We start from the raw sequence: 27,562 nt of genomic DNA on the forward strand, positions 1-27,562 counted from the left end.
GGGGGTTAGATTTAGATGTTAAGTTAGAGTATCTGTTAATTATGAATTCATCTAGGGAAGTGGTCGGCCCTATTCCAGTTTCGCTTAGAAAGAATATGTCCGGTTTCGTCTCCTGTAATTGGGTTTCAACCTCTGGAAGATTGAAACGTAGACCCCTGATGTTGGAGAAGGTGACATGGTAGTAGGGGTCTACGTTGGAAGATGGGGTTCTAGGTTTATTCGAGTTTTTTTCTAGAGATATTTCATGTTGAGGTTTTAGGATTTGTAGAACAGGTCAGCATACTTGGTTAGAGCAGGATAGAGAGGGAAAGTAAGAGAGAAAAGATATATATATATATATATATATATATATATATATATATATATATATATATATGAGTCATAGTATGGAAATGAAGATACAACCATGATCTCAATCTCAAACAGGGTCCTCAAGGAGTTTAAAATCTAATAGTTCCCGCACTATCGGCCAATGTTCAACCTCTGTCCCATCGCCGCAATGTTATATCCTTGTGTCATGTTTATAAGTACGTTGATGGAATATACTCTGATGAACTTATAGTACTTCTTCCCCCTTTGATGTAAACAGGCGGCAAAAAGAAATCCGCACTATTAATTTTTCCAAAACTGCAAATTCAAGCTAAATATAATGCAATTGCTTAAACAAACTATACCTCATTTGATTGGCCTTGAATGTTTTTATTTATAAGTGCGGACTTTCTTTTTGTCGACACTCTACATAGTGCCGACCAATCCGCCAAGCAGCAAAATTACTTTACTCTAATAATTTCTTTCCTCGAGCTCGTAAACTTTAGAGTCTCCCTTCCCTATATCCTGCTTTCTTGACTGTACTTACCTTCAGAAGCTTAAATGAACTTTGAACAGACATCTCGCTGCTCAACTCCCGCGCAGTCCCTTGTTAGACACGATTCTAAATAGTCACCTATTACGTTCCGAGTGGCAATATACCTTGTTAGGAGTGAAAAATGATTTTAAATATCTAATTCTTTCTCTGTTTTTCTCTCTCTGTCTCTTTCTCTTTCTCTGTTTGTATATATATATATATATATATATATATATATATATATATATATATATATATATATATACACATATATATTTCTGTAGAAATATATTTTCTAATATATGAATCTTTATATAAGAAGCTCAATGTAATTACAGAGCAATATAGAGAATAAATGACAAGAAGTTATATTCCAAAATACATGATGTTGACCATCTTATAATTTATTCCTTTAATTGACTTTAGTTGACTTATACAAATACTTCAAGAATTGTATAAATCTAATTAATTAAAGGAATAAATTATAAGATGGTCAGCATCATGTATTTTGGAATATAACTCTTTGTCATTTATTCTCTCTCTCTCATATATATATATATATATATATATATATATATATATATATATATATATATATATATATATATGTTACATGATAAGGGCTGTCTCCTTTTCATGTAAGTATAAAAATAGAGAGATTTAGTTAAATGTAAAAATGAAATAGAATAGACGAAATTCAAACCTCGTAATTTAGGTTTAGAAATAGATTGCGAGAGAGAATTAGAAAATGGAATGTAAAAACAAACCATTGTTTAGCTTAGAGATAAAATAGTTTTAAGAAAAGGAATGTGCATTTGTCAATTCTGTTATGAAATTGAATGAGGAATGCAACTATAATATTATTTTATAAGCATGTTTAAAAACATGCTTATATATTGGAAATATAGGTTAAAATTCCTTTTGTAAACAAAGGAAAATGTTTGGACACGCATTTCCAGAACACATGAAAGAAGACACATGTTTTAACATGGGTATGACGTCATGGAAAATGGGAAGTTCTCGATATAGTTAGAAACTTTAGAGTAAAACAGAGAGAGTCTGAGGACGACAGACGACAGTCTGGAGTCCAGAGATGGACAGTCGAACGTCTGGAAGCGAGACGGTCACCTTTGAAACATAGAATGTAAAACTTTGAATTCCTGACTAAGAAAACCACCGACCGGTCCATGGAAATAAACGCGTCATGTGTTTTTATAAACGTCGTCTTTGTGTTGTAATTCTACCAAAAGGTAAAGTGAAATTGTCATTATATGTCTTATATATCCTGTGTTTTAAAATGTCTTCACATACACAATGTCTCTACATCTCATATTTACAATGTGAACACTAAGACTGTCTCAACACTGTCTCCTCACTCTAAGAGCTTCTTTCTAACACTTCTAAGTATGAACATTTTATATATATGAATCTCTTCATAACACGAACACAGAACGCAACATCTCTCTTAATAAGACTCTCTAAGACTCACTTTTAATAAGACTTCCTAACAACGAACAATAACACCAACAACAAAAATAATAATAAGAAGAAATATAACAATAATAATAATAATAATAATAATAATAATAATAATAATAATAATGAACTTATATATATATATATATATATATATATATAGCTTCGACTAGCTTCGACTTCCGGCTAGCTCCAAATTCTCAGGAAGGGAATAATCTTCCATCATGAAGGTGTTTGTCCTCAGTTGACCTATATTCCTTGGATGATCACTTATTTCGAGAATTAGTTCAGTAAAGGCTCCTTCAGTCTTGACAGATTATAGATACCTACCATAGGGGTTCCAGTAATGAAATTTTTTGTGACAAGAATTGCGCAATCTCAACCCGCACTTCTGAGTCGACATTGTTTAATACCAGTGGCAAGTGGAGCCTCTAGGTCTTTTTGTCTCCATTTTAATTTTTCATATATATAATTTGGAGTATTCTACCTAACAATAAAACTTCATGTATAACTCTATTTTGCAACTCTGTTCTTATTATAATTTCTCCTAAGCTTTACCACCCTCAGTGATTGTATTGAGCTTTTTCATTTGTTTGGGATTAAAATATAAATAACTATATTTATATTTGGTTTTGGCGCTTACTTCTCCGAATAGATTCATTTTGATATATATATATATATATATATATATATATATATATATATATATATATATATATATATATATATATATATATATATATATATATATATACGTTTTATATTTTATTACCGTGTCTTTCTGTTAAGTTACATTATTGTTTCAGCTACCTGGCCGTTTTTTGGCCGTCTGTAGCTTCCTCAGACTTTTACATATTTTTTATTAATTACCATTTATACTAAATATATATATATATATATATATATATATATATATATATATATATATATTGGATTTTTTACCCTTCACCGGACTATCCATTCATGTGAAATCTTTTATCATTTTTCTTTTATCTCCTATTCCCCTTACCTCACTCTTTTTTTTAACCAAGTAAGATCTGTGACTTACTTGTAGTTTCATTAAATACTTTTATATGCAAAATCCGATCCCGCATTTTGCTAATTCCTGCCCTCTGGTGAGAAGGAGAGTATTTCTTCGAAACTCCGCGGATTAAGGACTATCCACTTATCTTGTGCTTCCTTTTTTAAAATTAAATATGTTTTTAACTCTTTTTCAAGATGTCTTTTAACATGTTTTATTAATCATTTGTTCATATACATATATATATATATATATATATATATATATATATATATATATATATATATAAAGTTAGAAAAATATATATGGCAATTAAGCTACACAGAATATTCCGCGTTTCATCCACAATAGGATTCTTCAGGCTTATGCTAACTTACTACCTAGCTCTACCTATGTATTGAGTACTGTTTAAGTAAATACTTAGTTTACGCATAAAATTATACTTTCATATATTAATTTATGTGATTAAATGAAGTAGTCATATATATATATATATATATATATATATATATATATATATATATATATATATATATATATATATATATATATTCCAAGTAGTTCTAAACGCCCAAATTTGTATCCTCATGTTGCACGGGTGCACACCATAACGCATTTCTGTGACGTTCCCACCCGATACCGACCCTATATCAGCCAGAAGGGAATCTTAGCTGTTTTTCTTTTAGTGCTTTTTTTTTTATATACTAACTTTTCGGCAAAAAGAGGAAGAAGAAAAATCACATCATCATCATCAACAACAACAACAACAACAACAACAACGTGGAATCTTTACGTTTTGCGTTTGTATTCTTTCTTGTATTTTTTGTTTCTTATCTTACCGATGTTTGCTCGACCGGCTGCAAGGGATTTCTGTTTGTGCGCGAGGACATTTTACCGACAGACGCGGGGGGATATTTACACAGGACAAAGTCCGCGGATTCTTTTAAACATGGATGAAAATCAGTCAGTAAGTAGAATCTTTTTTTTTTTTTTTAAAAAAACTTATTTATTCATCACAAATTTTCACAATCTTCTTTCTTTAAAACTCCTCGTTTATTAGTTTCTAATTTTTTTTTTTAGATGAGGGCTGATTGTCTGTTTTTCTTGTTTAAATAGAACTATCGTTCTCATCTTGAGTGTTATTCGCACAGTGTTTCGGCCGGTGTAGCCTCCGACCTTCGTCAGACATCTACATCGACCGAAACGTTGCACAAATAACACTGAAGATGAGAACAATGTTCCGATCAAAACAATATAAATCATCGTTTATTTTTTTTACAATTTGGGGTTTTCGGTCTTCCTTTATCATCTTGGATGTTATTCAAAATAGAAAAAAATGCTCTTCGCCTTCAGGCCAGGATCAAAGTGTAGTATCTGATCTGATGCTGCAGTTCACTTTTTTGGTCTCTGTTAGTGGAAGAGAAATCCTTCATAACTGATACATTTTTTTTATTTTTGTTACTAACCACAGTGCCGCTTATGGGGAGCTCGTTTTCCCTCTCCACATTTAAAACCGATATTGTGTCTAACACTGCACTCGTGGGGAGGCAAGCAAAAAAAGTAACATAAAAAAAACAAAACGAAACAAAAAAATTATTCACGTACATTAGACTCTGGAGTCTCTATTTATCCCCACCCCTAACCTCGGGGGCAAAGTTAGAAACAAGGTTGCTTCTTAATGTGGGGAAAATCCAGATCCGACAAAAAAGGAGTACTCTGGATGAGGCTGAAAAAAAAACAACAAAAAACAAAACAAAAAAAAACAAAACAATACTCTCTCACTCTTAGATAGAGTCCAAAAAAGTGTTTCAAATCTAATAGGTCCCGCACTATCGGCCAAGCTCCAACCTCTCTCCCATCGCCGCAATGTTATATCTGTGTGTTTGTTTCACAAGTACGTTAATAGACCGTGTTCTGATGGAATATCAATAAAATTAGCCCCAATCTAGCAGGATTTATTACCACTGAATTAGGACAGAAAATATGATACAATACGCATAGTGAAAAGTATAAAAACGTTAAGTAAAATCAGTTCTAAGTAACAGTTTCCTGGGAATTGAAGGTTCAACCCGCATTATAGGCGATACTAACTAATAATAAAATAAATATTACTTAAACTTCTACTTATTAATGGCTGACAGAACGAGAAAAATCTATCTCAGAGGGTTCAGTTCGAAATTGCGTATAGATTCCGAGATCGACATAAATATGTCAGCGTCTGATAAAATACACCTGAAGAGGGTCGGAGTTTACATCGGCCGAAACGTTTTGTAGAATAAAATTGAGGATGAGAAAAGTAGTCCGAATAATCCAAGTAATACAGATATTCAATCCTCATCTTACAAAAAAAATAAAAAAATCCTCATCTTACAAAAAAAAAAAAAAAAATCCTCATCTTACAAAAAAAAAATCCTCATCTTACAAAAAAAAAAAAAAATCCTCATCTTACAAAAAAAAAAAAAAATCCTCATCTTACAAAAAAAAAAAAAAATCCTCATCTTACAAAAAAAAAAAAAAAAAAAATCCGAAACCTAATATCACAATTTTGCTTGTTGTTAAAATAAAAGTTTTTAATCTAATTGGTTCCGCAATGTCTATCAAGCTTTGTAACAGGGAACGGCTGTCCCCTTTCCATGTAAATAAAAAGAGTATTAGATAGGTGAAAATGAGATTAGGATAAGCCGAGATACGAACCTCGTAAGCAAAGTTAAGAATTGGGATGTCAGAATTTAGACTATTGATAAATTCTATTAGAAATAGGTAGATATTGTTTATATCATAAAAAGAATTGGTTGTTCATTCTGTTTGGAATCGGAATGTTAAAAAGGTCAGCCAAAAAGAATGAACAATACGAATTAAAAATATATTGTTAAAAAATAGGCTAAAGTCATATGTTGAGTGTTCTTTTGTTGTCAAAATCGTGTGCATAGCCACGTGAATTGGTCACGTTTGGAAAACACACTTCTGACGTCATAACGAAGGGGGATTCTCAATATAGGAGCTAGAGTTAGTCAGTCTGAGAGTCACTCAGAGAGTCAGTCAGAAAGAGAGTTGAGAGTCAGTCAGTTGGCAGTCAGTGGTACCCGTTGGAAGCGAAGGGTAGAAGATTAACCATGTAGATCCAAATTTGAATTTCTGACGTCATCAGCATTCAACCGGTCCAATGAATGAATAATCATCATTGTGTTTTTGTAAAACTGTTGTCATGTGTCATCTTTCAACACTCAAAAGGTAACGTGTTAAACATCTTGTAATGAACTTTGTGTAACCCTTACAAAATTATGTATCTCCCATCGTCTGTGTTAAGAACCTGTATACATCTCCAGTCAGTATATATATATATGAAGTTCCAAGCATCCCAGAACTGTATAAATGTCTTCTCTCTCCCTCATCATTACTATCGTTATATCCGTTCTATGTATTACCCCAATATGAGTCCCCTGCTACAAACAACTTCAGACTCTGTCGCATCGCCACAATCTTGAATAGCTTCAGTTATCTTACTTCCTTCAATAGTGTTGGAACGTGTTCAACAATATTACTACATTTATACCTCCCATCAACGTAAATACCTGCCATTCAACTGACTGGCAGCAAAATCCCATCCCTTCATTATGGAGCTTCCTAGATGCCGAAAGTTTTTCTCCTCTGTCAGCTTCTTTTCTCGAACCACTCCCCTCTCCCAGTTTTCCCGACCGGACCGACATAAAGGTAACGTTTCTGAATTATTGAGACGACTATTTATTATTCGTATCAATTTGGATTCTTCGGATTCCTTTTTTCATCCAGAGTATCTTTTTTTACAACGTTTCAACTTTCTTCAGGTGTATATTGTTGAATCCGTAAATGTTTGTCAAACTCGGGAATTTTGGACGGAATTTTGAATATTCAAAGGACTCGTGGCGCAGTAGTTAGAGTACTTGGAGAAAATCAATTGTAAAAGTGATATTCTCCTGAAGGTTGAAGGTACAATTCTCAGTGTGGGCGACCGAAAAATACAATTGCGAATTACTTAGGACCTTTATCTAGTCATGGTTAACAGAACAAGAACATACTACCCCCGTGAAGTGAATAAAGGATTGCGTTCGAAATTCTGTAAAAATTCCCGAGTTCGACAAAGATACACCAGAAGAAGGTCGGAGGTTACATCGGCCGAAACGTTGTGAAAATGACCCTCAAGATGAGAACAGTAGTCCGAAGAATTCAAATGATACGAGATGAACGTATATAAATGTTTCAGTGTCTTTTTTCTTGCATGGAGCTAATACAATAAAATCCAAGACAAACGCGTTTTTTTTAAAAAGATATTTAAAACGAAATTTTTCAGTTCTTTTGCTTTTCTTCATATGAACTTTGCGTTGTGCGGTCCTATCCAAAGAAACAGGGGTTTTCGCGACATTCTATCCTGTTAATATATACCAGAAAGAACAGTCGGAAATAAGTCATTCGCCATCTACTATGACTTACATAGAAAACGGAACAATAAAACCTGATATAGCGATACGTGACAAGAAGTAGAAAGAAGCAACCTTAGTAGAAGTCAGTGTCTCGAAGTATGCTGGCATAAACAGAGCAGATGATGAAATACCAAAGTCATTTTTCTACCCTGACTAATATTATTATAAATTTTCCTAATGTCTGTGTGTGTGTGTGTGTGTGTGACGCGGCTTATCTCAGCCTACAGGCAACCAACCCAGACAAGTAAGGTACCGAAATGAAGCTTATGACCCAGCGGATGTTTTAGTGATATTTATATCCATGTTTAGTGCATGCAAATACAAAAAAAATGCAAAAAATTAAAAAAAAATAACGATTTACTAAACAACGTTTTATTTACTGGATATAAATATATATATATATATATATATATCAAGTTTGCCCCCCCCCCCAAAAAAAACAAACGAAAAATCATAATAGAGAATAATAATAAGCTCTACATTCCCATAACATATCCCCTCCCATTGTCCCCTCATCGCCCCCCCCACAAAAAACAAAGTGTGAAACCAAATAGCCGAAAAAGGTCAAGGGGGAGTGAAAGACCGAGGAGAGAGCGCTGACCAGACCTCCGCTGGACAAGCGCGAAGAGAATTGGGACCTTGGGGAGGCTTAGTGCCACTCAAATTCCAGTACAGACCAATGGCCGCTGCCAGCGAGAAATCAATGGTGAGCCGCTGTTGCGATAACCCAAATTTATTTGCAAATGCTATCGAAGCAGGTGGAGAGTTCTGGACGTCTGGAGAGACTTATTAAATAAAAAACCACGTAGTATTCGCGGCCCAAATAAGATCTCCAAAGTATGACTAACCAACACTGGTTTTTATGAGGAATGGTGCAATTCTCTCTAGTAAGTTCGATACTGAACTAGACTAAATGAATTCTTATCCTGGCATCCGGCAAGACTAATAGACCACAAGAAATATATCACACATTAAATTGTAAATGAGAGCAAGGAAAATTGTTCTCAACGATCCGATTTTGACCAAAGTTAACACCCTTATACAGCCTAACATAAGCGAATTTTACAAGTTTTATCACCACACATATGCAGAAGGGTCCAGAGCATAAAATCCAAAGTAAGTTCTTAGATAAGAGAGGGCCGCATTCGAAATGGATGTTTCTGTTCTGTTCTGGCAACTTACTGTAAGAATCAACCAATGTTAGGCAATGCTGCCCATTAATTGGTTCAGAATGTGTAGTTTTGACCAAGGGGTTTCTTGAGTAGGCCATGCATGCAATGTTGTTTTCCGATGAGACTTTGAAACCAGTTGACATTTGGCACAACTTTTTATAAGTTCCTCTAATTGCTTGTCCATGGTTGGCCAATACACATAGCCACGTGCCAAGGATTTCATCCGATTAATTCCGTGATAGTGGAATTGCTTGAGAACTCTGTTCTTGAGTTTGAATGCGAAAACAACACGTTCTCCAATGAGAAGTGTTCCATTGATGACGAACTCAAAAGATCTTTTCTTAAAAAATGGTTGAAGTTGCTGGCCAGTGCATGTTTTTTGGTCAGCTTGTGAGATGAAAATGTTGAACTTTTTGTAATAATAGATCTGCGGCTACAGCCTCCTGGATTATCTCTGAAGTGACAGATAGCGATCTCACTGTGCAAACAAGTGCAGAGACAACTTCAGGTTTTACAGGTATAGCAGCGATGAAATGAGATAGGTCAGGATAACGCATCTGCATGGCAAATTTTGCTGCCTGGTTGCTACTTTATATAAAAGTCTAACCGTAAAGCATAGTTGCCTATTTTTGCAAGCAGTTTACTGTATGGACTGGAATTTCTTTCCTGGAACCAAGAAATACTTATTAAGGGTCTGTTGTCTGTGATCAGAGTAAAATGATGGCCATATAGCATTTTGCGAAATTTCTTTATATAATTGTTAGGGCTTCTATTTCAATTTGGTTATACTTTCGTTCAGTAGGCGTCAACGTGTGCAATGGCCTTTTCACTTCCACCAGGAACATTATGTGATATTACTGCTCCGGCCCCATAGTCCGGAGCATCCGTCACAACAGTAATGTCTAATGACGGATTGCAGTGTGTCAGCAATAGATCAGAACTAAGAAGTGTTTTGATTTTTCAAATGATTCTTTGCATTTGCTTGACCAGTTCCATTTGATATCCTTTTATAAAAGATTATTCAGAGCCCCCCATAACTTGTGCAGTTTGGATAAAAAAGAACCACAATGACTTACAAGGCCCAGAAAGGATCGTAGTGTTGCAATATCCTTAAGAGCTGCCATGTACTTTATTGCCTGAATATTGTCCGGATCTGGTTTTCGACCATTTTTGTCTAATATGACTCCAAGTTATTTCACAGAAGCTTGGAAGAATTTGCATTTGTCTGATCTTAAGTGAAATCAATATTTTTAATTTGATCCAGCATGGGAGTAAGACAATGCAGAAGTTCCTCTTGGGATATGCCTGTAACGATGATTTCACCAATGTAGGCGGAAAATCCTGGCAATTATGTGAACATTGTATCCATAGTTTGTTTGAATATCGCTGGAACTGACTTGCCCCTAAATGGAAGGCAGGTTAAATTGAAATAATCCCTTGTGGATGTTAATAGTGAGAAGATTTTTGGAATCTTCATTTTCTGCTGTGGCTAAAGCTGCGTATGGCACCGGACGTTTTGTTCAGAAGACTTTTCATCTGCCTTCAGTTTTTAAAGTCACTTAACTTTAGAACAACATCCAAGACCTCCTTGAAAACATTGCTGCATTTTGCTTACCAAATTTCTACTACTAACGATGACTGACATGTTCCCCTTGACCACTGTACATTCATTAACCCTTAACCCTTATCCTTGAGTGGCCTCCGGTCCTTGAAAAATGGTGAATCCTTTTGTATATATATATATATATATATATATATATATATATATATATATATATATATATATATATATATATATATATATATATAGTAAGTTATAAAATATTTATGACGATTAAGCTACACTGAATATTCCGCGTTTCATCCACTCTAGGACTCTTCAGGCTTATGCGCGAATTTTTTGGTTGTCTGTCGTTTTTATATATATAAATTATTTTGTATCGCTATCCTAGAGTAAATTTTATCTTGTGAACACAGTTGTTCGCTATTTCTATAATTTTAAAACTTACAAAAACAATAGAAAATAAACAAATATATAAATTAAATAAACATGAATATACATATACTATCACACATATATGTATGCATATATATATATATATATATATATATATATATATATATATATATATAAATTAACATAAAAAACCCTAACCTAGATTTAAAACAGGCCAAGAAACTAGATATCTAGGCTAAATAGAGCACACACAAAGGAACAGGTCAACCAGAGGCGTGATCCGGTAAGTGCATGTTCATTGGTTGATATGAAGGGCGCGGTGGATACTAGAAAGCTGATTGGCTAACTAAAATCTCAAAAGAAGGTGCGTATATAAAAACGACAGACAACCACAAAATTCGCGCATAAGCCTGAAGAGTCCTAGAGTGGATTAAACGCGGAATATTCAGTGTAGCTTAATCGCCATATATATTTCAGAACTTACTAATTAGCTCTACCTACGTATTGAGCACTTTTAAAGTAAATACTTAATGTTTACGCATAAATTTATACTTTCGTATATTAATTTTATGTGAATAAATGAAGTATATATATATATATATATATATATATATATATATATATATATATATATATATATACAACGAAACAGATTTTATATTTTAAGCCCCCCTCTTTGGGTAGAGCACTGTCGTAAATAATCTCAACCGGTACTTAATTGGCTGAAAAATGCGAGGCTCGCTGTTTGCCTATAAATAAGCGGTTTGCGTACTAAAAAAGTGGTGGACGAATGTTTGTTTTAAGTAGACATTTGGTGAGGTTATTTGCGGGCAGCGCTCCCGTGGGTCGATCTGTAGAACTGCTGACTAACAACGCGATGGTTCTAGATTCAATCCTCATCTTGGACGAGCTGCTAGTCTAGCAGCACTGACGAGTTGTGATACAACGAAACAGAACTGTATGTTGGTGACTACATATATATATATATATATATATATATATATATATATATATATATATATATGCATATATTTATTTATGTGTGTATGTATACTATTAGCTATTGTAATTTACGTGATTAAAGTGCATTCCTGTATATATTTTGTATTAAGCAAATAACAAAAGAGTTGGTAAGTAGATCAAAAACTAAAGCCTTCATGCATTACAAACGGAAGTAAACAATTGTATGCCATGATCATCATTATTGGTTAATACAACACTTGTCTTGTCGGTTTGTTATTCCAAGAATCTTATGCGAAAAACGAATGTTGTTGTCTTATACATTATTTGTAATATAAAAACGTAACGTTTGGAAGGCATTTCTATTTGCCGCGTAATTGCTAATCGAGTAAAAATTAACATGAAAGGCAGTTTAATACGGAAGTAATTCTAATTATATTTCTACACTATTTCTTTTCATTATGGACCGAAGGCTGTTCACTTATTATTGTTGAGAGTTAGTCACTACTAGTCGCCGCTAAAATTAACAATCAGAGAAGATGGCATAAAACATTGCAATCGAAATGAAACAATTTGAAAAGAAACACGTCCAAATAAGTGAACTCGCATACGAAGGTTTTATATGCACCGTCTGTCTCTGAAGCTAAACTTGTCAATATAATAGAGGAAAATATTACTTTACATATAAAATACGTAGATTAAATCACACACATACACACACTTACACACATATATCATATTATATTTGTCTGATACGAAAAGCATATGTTGATATTTCCCATAAAATCTATTTCGAATGTTAACTACGGAGACGTAAATTTATGCCTAAACGTGGTTGAGACTCGTCTGTGAAAAAGAAATAGCATCCTATTAGTAATACTATTTAACTTGTGGCTGGAAAAAGAGGACGAGAAAAAGAGCCGAATGAGAGTTATTTTTGATTTTGTATTTTCATCTAAAAAGGAAGGATTAATTTTTCTTATTCAAACAATATAAACCAATTTCAATAGGTGACTAAACGAGTCAAACACACAAACACACTCACATATATATATATATATATACAATAACATAAAAAACATATACAATAATATAAAAAAATATATATATACAATAATATAAAATAAAAAATATATATACAATAATATAAAATAAAAAAATATATACAATAATATAAAAAATATATACAATAATATAAAATAAAAAATATATATACAAAAATATACAATAAAAAATATATACAATAAAATAAAAATATATATAGATACAATAATATAAAATAAAATAATACATATATAATATAAAAGTAAAAAATATCTACGATAATATAAAATATAAAAATATATATACAATAACATAAAATAAACATATATATAAAATAATAATATACATAATTATAAAATAAAAAATATATATACAATAATATAAAATAAAAAATACATATACAAAAATATAAACTAAAAAAAGTATATAGACAATAATATAACATAAATATATATATACAATAATATAAAATAAAAAATATATATAATAGTATAAAATAAAAAGATATATACAAAATTATAAAATAAAAGATATATATGCAATAATATAAAATAAAAATACATATCAAATAATATAAAATATAAAATATGTATACAATAATATAAAATAAAAATATATACAATAACATAAAATAAAAAAGTATATATACAATAATATAAAATAAAAAAAAATATATATACAATAATATAAAATAAAAATACATAACAAATAATATAAAATAAAAAATATATATACAATAACATAAAATAAAAAAGATATATACATAATATAAAATAATATATATATATACATAATTATAAAATAAAAAATATATATAGAATAATATAAAATAAAAAATATATACACAATAATATAAAATGTAAAAATATATATATACAATAATATAGAATGAAAAAAAAATTTAAAAAATATAAAATAAAAAAGAATATATACAATTATAATGGAGGCTTATGTCGGTATTGTTTCCAGCCGAACTGGACTTCTTCTTTCGACTGGAATCAAGCAGTGTTGATTCAAAATATATATGGTTAGTAATTGCGCAACCCTTGCGTCACAATTTATTTCTCTGAGCAGGTCCAATTATCTAATGAACTTCTTTTTTCGGCAAAGTGACGGCTTATGTAAAATAATTGGCGCTGACTACAAAATCTTCAAATGCCACTAGGGTTTGTTCATATATTATTTCTAAAGCATTATACAGTTTTTGTACTATTAAAAAGTTATATATATATATATATATATATATATATATATATATATATATATATATATATATATATATATATATATATATATATATATATATAAGGTAAAATTAAAAGCCAAGAACAATGCGAGATTTTTTTTTATATATAGAGTAAAATTAAATGCAAACAAAAGAAATAAAGTTCTTTTTTTTGTTGTTTGTTTTTCTTTTTCACAAAAATTTTAACTCTAAACAACAGTAATTAAATTTCAAAAAATACTCCCACACTAAACAATAGACTGGAATTGAGCTCCGCTTTTATAATATAAGTTTAAAACATAAGAAAAACAATAATTAAAAAAAAACAAAAAAAAAACTTGCTTGAATAGTCATCTCCCTTGATTCACAAACACAACAAGTATTTCAAACATCAACTGATTTATTTTAACGTTCTCCTAACGTCATTCTTTGTTCTATATTTCGCGGTATCACGTGGCAAACTCTGCGGCTACTTTTCCAATTTTGAACACTCTTCCGCTGTCTTCTCTTGAAAATGGACTAATAAGTCTGAAATATATTGAGATTTATATCACCATTGAATACAACAGAAAAAAAAAATTACTGTTGTTTAGAGTTAAAATTTGTGTGAAAAAGAAAAAACAAACAACAAAAAAAAGAACTTTATTTCTTTTGTTTGCATTTAATTTTACTCTATATATATAAAAAAAAAATCTCGCATTGTTCTTGGCTTTTAATTTTACCTTATAATTTTCTTCAACAATGCTTCAAGCAAACTACAACCTTCTTATATATATATATATATATATATATATATATATATATATATATATATATATATATATATGCATTAATCGCGTTAACACACCGGTTCTCCTCAGATCACCGTAGTTAAGCAACGTTGAGCCTGGTTAGTACAAGACGAGTGACCATTTGGGAATTTTAGGCGCTGTATGTGCTCTCTGCTCCTCTCGGCATTTGTTTCCAGTCATCCTGTACATACACTTCACTTACCACTGGTATTTAACAATGTCGACCCAGGAGAGGTGCGGTTGGAGATTGCGCACCTCCTGCACCAACGCGCAGGCAACCCTTCGTGGGTTCTATAATCTGTAAAAAGACTGAAGAAGCCTGTTTTTTTATATATGCATATATATATGTATATATATATATGCATATATATATATGCATATATATTTATGCATATATATATATGCATATATATTTATGTGTATATATATGGATATATATGTACATATATATATATATACACATATATATACATGTATATGGTATATATAACTTTTTAATATATGTATATACGTGTGTATATATATATGTATATGTATATATATATATAGGCATATATATGTATATGTACATGCATCTATATGCATATGCATATATATATATGCATATAAATATGTATATGTATATATATGCATATATATCCATATATATATATATATATATATATATATATATATATATATATAATGGATAAACATCTGAAGAAGTTGGTGGGGACAGGATATTTTTACGGAAACATAAATCGTAAAATTGCCAACTCATTAATGAAACAGCTGTAATGGAAAATCCAGGAAATGAACGAAGGTTATGGAAAATAAAACGTGAGTCTTTGAATTTTCAACAAAATTTTGCGCTCTATGTATATATATATATATATATATATATATATATATATATATATATATATATATATATATATATATTACACACACACACTCGTAGCCAAATCTTTTCTTCTATGCGGCGAAATGATATGAAAATTTGTAGGCTTTTTGAAGATTATATATATATATATACGTTACATAAAATAAATCCAAGGTAATTTTTTGATTCAATTTAAATTCAAATTTTATACCTTACTTTGTAAAATTTATGAAAGTGCACTTTGAAGATAAATTAATTTCAAATTCAATCTTGTACCTTTATTTTTAAAGCCTATAGTAAAAACATTTGGATGAAATGCTTTTCTAACTTATATATATATATATATATATATATGAAACTTATTTATACAAACATTGATGGCTACATATGTGCATACATGTTTCTGTAATCACCCGCGTTGGGTGATTACAGAAACATGTATGCACATATGTAGCTATCAATGTTTGTATAAATAAATTTCATATACCTGCTCTGTTTACTCATTGAGCACTCTTTGGTAGACACATGTTGTTTCATTGGATGTACTTCTAGGAAACTAAACTCTACTGGTTATATATATATATATATATATATATATATATATATATATATATATATATATATATATACACCACCTTTTTATTTATATATATATATATATATATATATATATATATATATATACACCACCTTTTTGGGCAATTTTACAAATTTCAAATCTCATCGACTAAAGATCAGAATTGAACAAATAAAGGCTCGTTGGAAAGCTAATGACTTTAATTGTATAGTGGATAATGTGACATGTGCTGTTAAGGTCACACATTAAAGGAATCATCCATCATCCATAGCCTATATTTGGCTTTTCCTAACAGCCATAAAATGCTTCGTAAAAGCTGCAGTATCTTTCCACCCTCAATAAATTCTTTAAAATTACCACTATAATAGGTTTTCGTGGGTATTAAGTAAAAATATGTGTGCTTGCGCGTACAACAATGACCACCACTTATAACATAAAGAATTACATTACCTTATACACGAAAAAATTATTATTTGCGGAAAATTTAAATGCGTCATTCGTTTTCAGTACATCCGAAACCTATAGAAAACAACACCCCTAAAAAAGTAACAGACGTCGCCCTCCCCTGAAATGGTAGCTATAAAGTTGGTGTCCATTTTATGTAAAATTAATACAGAAAAGTTGGTTCCCAATTTTAAAATTACCATTCCTTTATAACTTGGAAACGGCTCGTTTCCTGGAATTTTAAACATTATTTCCGTTTTCGGCACCCTGGAAAACATATATTAGTGGTAATTTTAAAGGAGTTTTTTTAGGGTGGAAAGATACCAATGTTTTTTCCTAGTTTTGCATATGAATTACAAAATATTTGATATTTCTCCTAAAACCTCTGGCCTTAATCGAGTAGAAACTAAAACTTGCTGCTATGGTTTCAAATATTTGGAATCAAGTTTCTAGGGGAGACTTGATTCCAAATATTTCTCATATGTTATATCTCCTTCCTTTTTTTTTACATAGGAATCACTACTTATCAAGGCCCTGGGACTACTCGAGGATAAGGGTTAGGAGTGTACAGTACTCAATTGACAATATAGTAATCGTTAGTAATGGAAATTTGGTAAATTTGTTAACTTATATGGAACGGCTCATCAAAAACTTGTTTACGTCGGACTTGAAGACAACCATGTTGTAGTCATCTGGAAAGCAGGAAAATGGAAGGCAATTCCACAAGCGTGCACTTCTGAGAAAGAAGCTTTGCTCATGGAATCTACGTTTAGGTTTAGGCACAGATAAAGAGTGGGGGAATTATTGATAGTGTTTTCAGCTAGACGAGTGTTTCTTGTGAAAGTTTGGCGAGGGGAGACCGTAGATTGGAGCTCAGTCGAACACTTGCCATGAAACTTACGATAAAGCAGAGAAAAACTAGCAATATCTCTTCTGTGAGATAGAGGTTGCAGGGAAGATAAAAAGACATCCTTACAAGGCTACGAAGTCTATTTTAAACTCTATCAAGGCAGGATAAGTGCTTTCTAGCAACTCCTGCCCAGATCATTGGACGTACCTGCTTTTTAATAGATAGAGAATTGATTCAGCAGTGAGATATCTACTGGATCGATAGAAGGATCCCACCATTTATCCTGCGGCCTTGGCAACAGATTTGATGTACTTGTTCCATTTCAGATCAGGAGTAAAGGTCAAACCCAGAAGATTTCGCAATGTATAAGGATTATTTGATTCTGGGGATTTTCATAATCGTACCCTACTTCCAAAAGAAAATGATATATAACAAAAAAGAAATATTTGGAATCAAGTCTCCTCTTGTTGTTATTTCAGATCATTTGAAACCATAGCAGCAAGTTTTAGTCTCCCCTCCATCAAGGCCATTGAGTCTGGTCAGTACTAAAAAAAAAAGGGGGACCATTTGGGAATATTAAGTGCTGGATGTGCTCCCTGAGTTGGTTCCAGTCATTCTAAATTTCTTCTTACCACTGAAATCAGGCAATGCTAACTTAGAAGTGAGGTCTGAGATTGAGCAATAATTGCTTCACAATTACGTATGCAGCCACTCTTACAGGGGGTATCCATTGTCTCCAGAGAAGAGACAGAACGGAGACCATTTTTTTAAAAAACTGTTTTAGATATGGTGAACGATTGATTCATCTCTCTTTGAGATATAGATGTATATATTTTGAGGATATGGCTTCCTTCAGTCTTGAAAGACTATGGATACTCACTGAAGGCTGCCTGAGCGTGAAATTTATGTGTTAAGAGTTATGCAACCTGTAACCACAGCTGCCGTGAGTCGATATTGTTAAATATCAGTGGCAAGTGGAGGTTCAAAAGGATTGAAAACAAATGCCGACATAAGCGGAAAGTACATAAAACGCCTAGAATTCCCAAATGGTCACCCATCTGGTACTAGCCATCCTCAATGTTGCTTAACCTCGGTGATCTGACGAAAACCGGTGTGTCAACTTGATCATGCCGTTTTGAGAACATATATATATATATATATATATATATATATATATATATATATATATATATATATAATATATATATATATATAATATATATATATATATAATATATATATATATAATATATATATATATATATACATGTATATCAAAGAATGAGAGTTCATATAGAAACGTTGTTTTAATTTGAATATATATATATATATATATATATATATATAATATATATATAATATATATATACATATATATAATATATATATATATATCTCAAAGAATGAGAGTTCATATAGAAACGTTGTTTTAATTTGAATATATATATATATATAATATATATATATATAATATATATATACATATATATAATATATATATATATATATCTCAAAGAATGAGAGTTCATATAGAAACGTTGTTTTAATTTGAATATATATATATATATATATATATATATATATATATATATATATAATACGCATCACGTGCGCTTGAAAGCCAAATCACAACGTAATATTAGGAAAATAAACAAATATTTTACTTGTTTGAAATTCATCACAAATATATTTCAGAGATGTTTCAAGCGCACTTGATGCCTATTTTATTTTATTCAAATTAAAACAACGTTTCTATATGAACTCTCATTTTTGACGTTATTCTCGCGTTGCCTACGCACAGTTCAAACATTTCAAAATACAACCGCCAGAAACAACCCGCGGCTCTTTACAAACAGATTATTTCTCCAAATTTACAACATTGCAAGGAAGAAGAAAAGAAAAAAGGAAACAACACACTGAAGATGGAGTATACCTCTGAAATATATTTGTGATAAATTTCAAACAAGTAAAATATTTGTTTATTTTACTAATATTACGTTGTATTTGGCTTTCAAGCGCACGTGATGCGTATTTTATACATACACACACACACACACACACACACACACACACACACACACACATATATGTATATATATATATATATATATATATAGAGAGAGAGAGAGAGAGAGAGACAGAGACAGAGACAGAGACAGAGAAAGAAAGAAAGAAAGAGAGAGAGAGAGAGAGAGAGAGAGAGAGAGAGAGAGAGAGAAAGAAACAAACCGAGTTATGTGTTCATCAACGTTTCGTCTTTATTGCAAGACTTCTTCTAGATGCATGCAATCAAGAAAACAAAAACACCAGTACAAACATTGAAAAAAGTATCTTGTAAAAAGTGTGACACTGTTTCATTTCAGAAACGGAAATTCAAAAAAGGAGAGTGAAATTTTTAATGACGTCATATAGCCGTTCATATTTTTAAAAGATATGACGCAGTTAATATTTTTTGTGGAAAAAATATGTCCGTTAAAATTCAAATATAGGTGCGTAACTGAAATGAAATGAGTTTATTTTTATGTAATTTAAATTGATTGAGATGATATGTATTAATTATTAAAGGTGTGCCAAACCAAACAGAGACAATCGTCTAGTTTAAAATGAAACTGTCACCTCCCCCGCCGTGATAGCCTAACCAGGTCGAATCGTACTTCCCTCTTCCCTCTCCCCCACCCCTACTCTCTAAAAACCTCTACTCTCTACATTCACAAACTATACCCCCCCTTTTCTTTCACCCAGATATTTCTTTATATACAAAACGAATTGAACTGTGATTCTCGTTTCAGTAAGTTTCTTTCTTTGGTCTGACCAGCTAGGTCTCTTTAAATAGGGACTCCGCCGAAACATGTATGCACATATGTAGTCAATAATATTTGTATAATAAAAAACTATATATACCTAATCTGTCCTCCATTGAACACTCTTTAATAAACACACACACACACACACACACACACACACACACACACACACACACACACACACATATATATATTAATACGATAGCGTGTTATTTCCAGTGTCACGCTTACATTCGGGTCGTTTAATTGTTATGCAGTTCCATTTCTTGGCATAAATAATTTTACCAAGAATTCTTTATAAGTTTTGGTTTCGGTTTCGATTATAGCTGATGACACTCTAGTAATCTATTATTTTTTATAAATAATTTTATCAAGAATTTTTCATAAGTTTTTGTTTCGGTATCGATTATAGCTGAAGAAACTCAAGTTATATATATATATATATATATATATATATATATTCATAAGTTTTTATTTCGGTTTCGATTCAAGCTAATGTACTCAAGTCATATGGATATATATTTTTTATTTTGAAAGTCTCAACTTTATAATACATAAAAATCGATGGAACATTATCTCCATAATAATATATGCTAAATATGCAAGAATTAAAATATCATATTTAAGCGTACTTTACGACCGGGCTAGCTTATATAAATACTTTTGCAGTTTTAACAAAAAGCTACAATTGTATCAGAGCATCTCCATTTACACTGCACATCTACAGAATGCCAACATCAATATATTACATATGAATGAGTCTTCTGTGGAATTTCCACAGGGTCAGCTAGTTTAGTATTATGGTGATTGAAGATTCTAGCCATGAAAACGCTAGACATATGAAAGGTACAGTGACATGTATGAATATTCCTTCTCAACACTTTTGAATGGTCAAGTACTTAATTTATGTTTTTATTTATCAGAAATGAATACATTTTTACAGTGTAGTATCTGTTCCGATCTTAACTTGTCTTAAGTCCATGTAGAAAACCCCCCTGCTATATTATGTCAGTTCATATTTTTGTCTATTTCCGATATGTGAGCTCATTCCTCTTTTTCAATTTCACACGAATGTACTTTATGTAGCTGACAGAGTTCTTAGATAGGTTTTGTACTGGAATGTCTCCGATAAGTATTGATAATTGAAAAAATTCAGATGAAAGAAGAAGAAAGCGATTTTGACTAAAGTTAACAGCGTATACAGCTTAAAATCACAAGTACATTTGAGAAGTTTTATTACCGCACAAGCAGAAAGGCCCGGCATATAAAATCAATAATAGGTTCTTTGATATGATCTGACAGGGGCGCGTCCGAAATGACCGTTTCTTTTCAGAGCACAATTGAGCCATGATATTTGACTTTTGACTTTTTAAATTTAATTCAAGCTATTTTATATTAAAATAATTTCATAGAATTAACAGCAGGTTCTCTACAGTGCAATGTAGACTACAATCCATTATAGGCAATTAATTGCGGGGAGACACGGCGGTGTGTCCCCAACAAGAGAAGGCATTAATTGATTTGATTGAAAAATTGGCGATTTCACCGATTTTGATGATAATAAAAATATGGAAGGATGAAACATTCGTTGATTCTACTTTAATGCTGGGCAACGCCGGGTCTCCCTGCTAGTATATATATATATATATATATATATATATATATATATATATATATATATATATATACGTAGATTTTAATTTGTCTATTTTGAATTGTCTTGCATGTTTGTAAAGATCTGTTTTCGTTTCATGCAGTACGAAAAAGATAATTTTGGTTTTAGCCGCCGATTGACTCGTAACATAAAACCGGATAGGTGAAGAACAAGTTTACCAGATGCACGCGGACCCAGTAAAAGTAAATGGGTGGCAGGAACGAAAAAAAAAAATCTGTGTGTGGGATGGGCCGGTGAGGGTCATATTTTGGGTAAAGGAGTAGTTCGAAAGTAACACAAATGATTTAAATAGGTTCTAACTGAGCTGAGCATACTTTTAACCCGATATATATATATATATATATATATATATATATATATATATATATATATATATATATATATATGTATACATATATATATATACATATATACATATATATATACATATATATACATACATATATATATATATATATATATATATATATATATATATATATATATATACTGTTTCCAGTGTTCATATAAAAAAGTAAGTTGTTTTTATTTTGTCGTTCGCTTGTATGTAGGACTGGAAGGCCATTATAACAGTTGCTCAAGGTGCAGCAAGAACAAGAAAATTTAAAAGAACAAAATAGACAGCTTCAATTTCAACGGCAGTTTCAACAACAACAACAACAACAACAACAACGTTTCCGGCAGTTTCACAAGGAACAAGAAACTAACCAGCAACAATGGCAACAAATGTTGGAGGAGAAATTGTTACTTCAAAAGGAATATTTCATAAAAATGTTGAACAGGGCGGAACACAATGATAGCAGCGCAGCTTTTTCCAGAACATGATATGGAATTCGATTGAAACATTCACCTACTAACCGTAGCAGGATTAGACGTTTGATACTTTTTATAGGCGATACGAAGACTTACTCACTGTTAATAGCCAAAAGTAGAGCAATGCTAAAAATGTCGGCTTACTTTTAAGGAAACTAGGGACCACAGAATATAGTAAGTTCATTGACTACTTACCACCCAAGAAAACGAGCGAACTGAAATTCTCCGGTGCGGTCCAAATTTTATTTGAACTTTCCGGTCCGAATACAATTCTTTTTCACAAAAGATGGAAGTGTTTCAACCTGGCGAAACGCGACGACGAAGATTATCTCACATTTGCGTCAATAGTTAACAAGCACTTCAACAGCTTTTCTCTAGCTGAGCTATCAGCGGATGGTTTCAAGTGTTTGATTTTCGTACAAGGTCCCGTCTAGAAGAATAACGCAGAGATAAGACAACATATTCTCTGAAGACTCGAAAGCGAACAAAGGCTCACACTCCAAAAGCTAGTAGAAGATTGCCAACGTGTAGCCAGCACATAGAAAGACTCAATAAACATTGAGGAGTCAGTCGTGTCATACGTACGAAGGACTAGTTACAGAACAAAAGAGTACTCCCTTGGAAAAAAAAACTTTCAAAGAATAGTTATCTAATTTCCCAAACAAAATCCCCCACAAGTTCGTGTAGTTGTTGCGACGGACAACATTGGGCTAAAAATATAATGAGTGTGGCACATTGCAGAAAGAACAGAAGAAATAACAGGGTCTAACAAGAGAGATCCGATATTGAATCGGAAAGGAACCGGCGGAAATATGTAATTGTTAACATCCTAAACAAAGAAGTGGATTTACAACTGGATTCCGGTTCAGAATTGTTATTCATCAACATACAAACATCGAAAAGGTTGAAGAACCCCGAGGAGAACTAACAAATCAGCCCAAGCATTGACAGGCAATAAGATAAAATTTGATACTACCATAAAAAATAAGTCTTTGTGCACAAGACATCCGAAAACTTCTTCAGAACAGATTGGATGGGGCAATTTAAACTCTAGGACCAACCGGTACAAAATTTCTGTCATAAGGGAGAACACTCTAGTGGGGAACAGCAATTAAAAGATGAGTTAAAAAGAAAAAAAGACCGGGAGATTTTTCATCAGGACTATAAAACTGTACCAAGGCTATATCAAGATTTGAGGTGAAGGGAAACGCTCTACCCGTGTTCAGGCAGCAACCGAGAAAATTGATATGCCAGAAAAGGCCGGAATGCTATCGAAAGTATAGAAGGCGTTAAGCACCAGTGAATGGGCTGCCCCTACCGTATACGTTACGAAAAAACAAAACAAAACAAAAAACAACAAACCCCACCAAAACAAAACAAAAACAAAAAAGAAAAGAAAAAAAAGAAAACAAAATAAACAAAAAACTAAGAACATAAAAACCCCCAAAAACAAACAAAAAAGAAAAACAAAAACAAAAAATACAAAAAAAAAAAACGAAAAAAAAAAAACGAAAAAAAAAAAAACGAAAAAAAAACCAAAACCAAATAAGCAACCAAATTTGTATTTGTGCGGATTTTTACTACTCTGAAATATTACTACTATCCCCTCCCCACACCAGAGGAGGTATTCAATAAACTCAACGGTATTACCAGAAGCAGAAAAGGACGACTTTATTTGCGACATCAAAGGCAAGATCGCTATGAAGGACGACAACGTACTATTTCCATTTTTGAGACATTTGATCTCCACCCTCACCAATTGACACTAAAACCACGACGGTTGGTTCGAAAAAGGAAGTCACCAATCCACTAATAATCGATCCCAAACGTAAGCGATATTAATAGCTTTTACGAAGTACAAAGCTTGGGAGAGGATATTAGGGTGTCACCCCTACATATTCTGGAAATGAATAGGGGGGGGGGCTGTAGCCTTACGTTACGTTAGTTGAGCGGAGTCTCATTCAACCAATATACATTTCTGTATTTCCTGTTCATGTATATTTCATTTCAATGTTTCCAAGCCTTCGCGTTCTTTTTTTCAACATTTAAGCCACAACAATATATAACTTAGCTGTCGCAGAAACAAACAAACATAAATAAATAAAAATAAGAATCTGGGTCGGTATTTTTTTCTTTTTTAACTAAAGTTATTTTTATAACTGCTATAATTTTTGGGGCAACACTTAAAAGTATCTCGCCATGTGGTTAAGCTTAAACATGGAAAAGTAAATGACTAGATGGTAAAACTGGAAAAGAAAAGGACAAGATATTATAGTAAAAAATATAATAAAGTTATAACATATTTTATAAAAATATTGCAGCATTAAATTAAAAAAAAATCAATTTAACATTATATAATCAATTCTTAATGCTGCAATATTTTAAGTAATGAATTTATGCTATGTTTTTCAAGAATATCTTCTCTTTTTCTTTTCCAGTTTTAACAACTAGTCCTTTACTTTTCCATGTTTAAGTTTAACCATATTACTTTTCATGCTCGCATTTTTCATAATTTCAGTTCTTTATTTTCGCCCTCATAAACGTAACACACACACACACACACACACACACACACACACACACACACACACATAATAGCAATGTACGGCACTCGTCTGCTTCAATAAAATCCACCTAATTAATTCCCTTTCATTCTTTCATTACGTCTGTTTCATTTGTTGCTTCTCTTTCCGCGACAGCAGTGAATTAGTAGCAACACTAATTGCTGAAGCGACGTGGTTGCTATGTAAACCAGTATAAATAAACATCGCTCACCTCCTTACGTTTTTTACGATTTGGAACACAACTGAATTGATCATAACTTTTGTTTACCTGAACGAAAATTGGATTTTTTTTCACAATTAAAAGAAGTGATCTATAAACTGTAATGATTGTTTGAAGGGGAAATCGAAAGATGAGGTAATCGTAAAAAAAAAAAAAATGTTTGAAAAATGAGTGAGCGGGGAAGCTTTAATGCAGTTCTAAACGAGTAAAATTGACATTTAACCATATATTAAAACACGGTAGTGTTTGATATATATATATATATATATATATATATATATATATATATATATATATATATATATATCTGTATGTTACATTTACAAATAAATACACATTGATCTTTATTATAAAGTTGAAAATGAAGTGAGAGAGAGAGAGAGAGAGAGAGAGAGAGAGAGAGAGAGAGAGAGAGAGAGAGAGACATGTAGCAAATAACTCCCGAAGAAACTGAACAAAAACCCATTAACAGAAATAGAAACGCTGACGGAACATAGAAAAAAAAGGAAAATATGGCGACCGCTTTCTGCTGTTGTTAAAAGTTTCACACAACGTCGTAACGGTATTTTTTTGTTTTGTTGTCGTGATTTAATGCACCTGGCGATCGTAACAATGTTTCGTGGAACTATTGTGACAGATATTAGTAACCCCGCCCTCTTTTTGTAGGTTCACTATATACCTGTAACAACCTTCTTTCTGAGTAATATATATATATATATATATATATATATATATATATATATATATATATATATATATATATATGTGTGTGTGTGTGTGTGTGTTATAGTGGAATAATTACAGGAGGAAATCCGGGTATGAGAGCTCAATGTGGTAAACAGAGCAATAACATAAAAATATAACACGGAAATTACATAAATGTCGATGCAATTATGTAATTTCCGTGTTATATTTTTATTATATATATATATATATATATATATATATATATATATATATATATATATAGAAAGCACCTTATCGTCACGACTATAAAACAACACGTACGTGTTTGAATATTTACATCTAAAAACTTATCAGCAACATTATAACAAGCGAAAAACAAACAAAACTTCAAAAGAGAGTCTCCAACCTGATATTTCCTAAACTGACATCTAATGTAATGTGAACAGACATCTTGCTGCTCAACTCCCTACATAGTACCCCTGCAACTTACATCTTACAAACTGACATCTAGGCTTAAACCTACATCAACGAAATGTTGCACCACATTGCCTGTTTTACTAGTATTTTAACGGTGGATGCTCCCTCGACATAAATACCCCCGTCAAACCCGACGAGCAGCAAAGTCCCACCCCTACACAGTAGAGATCCTAGATGTAAGAAGGCCTTCTACTCTAATAGTTTCTACCCCAGAACTGCTAGACTCTAGAATTCCCTTTCGGGTTTCTGCTTCCAACTGTACTGACATGCAGAAGTTCAAGTGTAATGTGAACAAACATCTTGCTACTCAACTCCCTACATATTACCCCTGCAACTTATGCCTCTGATAATAGTCCCCCACATCAAACTAGCACTGTGCCTTTATTAATGTGAAAATGGAATAATGATAATAAAAAATAAATAACTACAGATAACTCCACTCCTTACTCTCTCTCTCTATCTCACACACACACACACACACACACACACACACACACACACACACACACACACACACACACACAAATAAATTATTAATTGTTAGCTTAAAAAATTAGAAATATAAAAAATATTTATATATAACTAGCTGAAGTACCTGGCGTTGCCAGGTTGTATCTGATACATTTGAATATTCTGTCCTCA

General features: G+C 31.9%; 1 protein-coding gene across 1 annotated transcript in view; it reads left to right on the plus strand.

Moving 5' to 3' along the window:
- Nucleotides 1-4,218: 4,218 nt before the first annotated feature.
- LOC145247978 (innexin unc-9-like) overlaps nucleotides 4,219-27,562 on the plus strand; it is a 350,087-nt gene continuing 326,743 nt past the window's right edge. The window contains exon 1 of the mRNA XM_080109636.1: nucleotides 4,219-4,308. The gene's annotated coding sequence lies outside the window, so the exon portion shown is untranslated. The remainder of the gene's footprint in view (nucleotides 4,309-27,562) is intronic.

This window comes from Euprymna scolopes, chromosome 26 (assembly GCF_053919585.1).
Source record: "Euprymna scolopes isolate OS-2025 chromosome 26, ASM5391958v1, whole genome shotgun sequence".
Taxonomy (NCBI): domain Eukaryota; kingdom Metazoa; phylum Mollusca; class Cephalopoda; order Sepiida; family Sepiolidae; genus Euprymna; species Euprymna scolopes.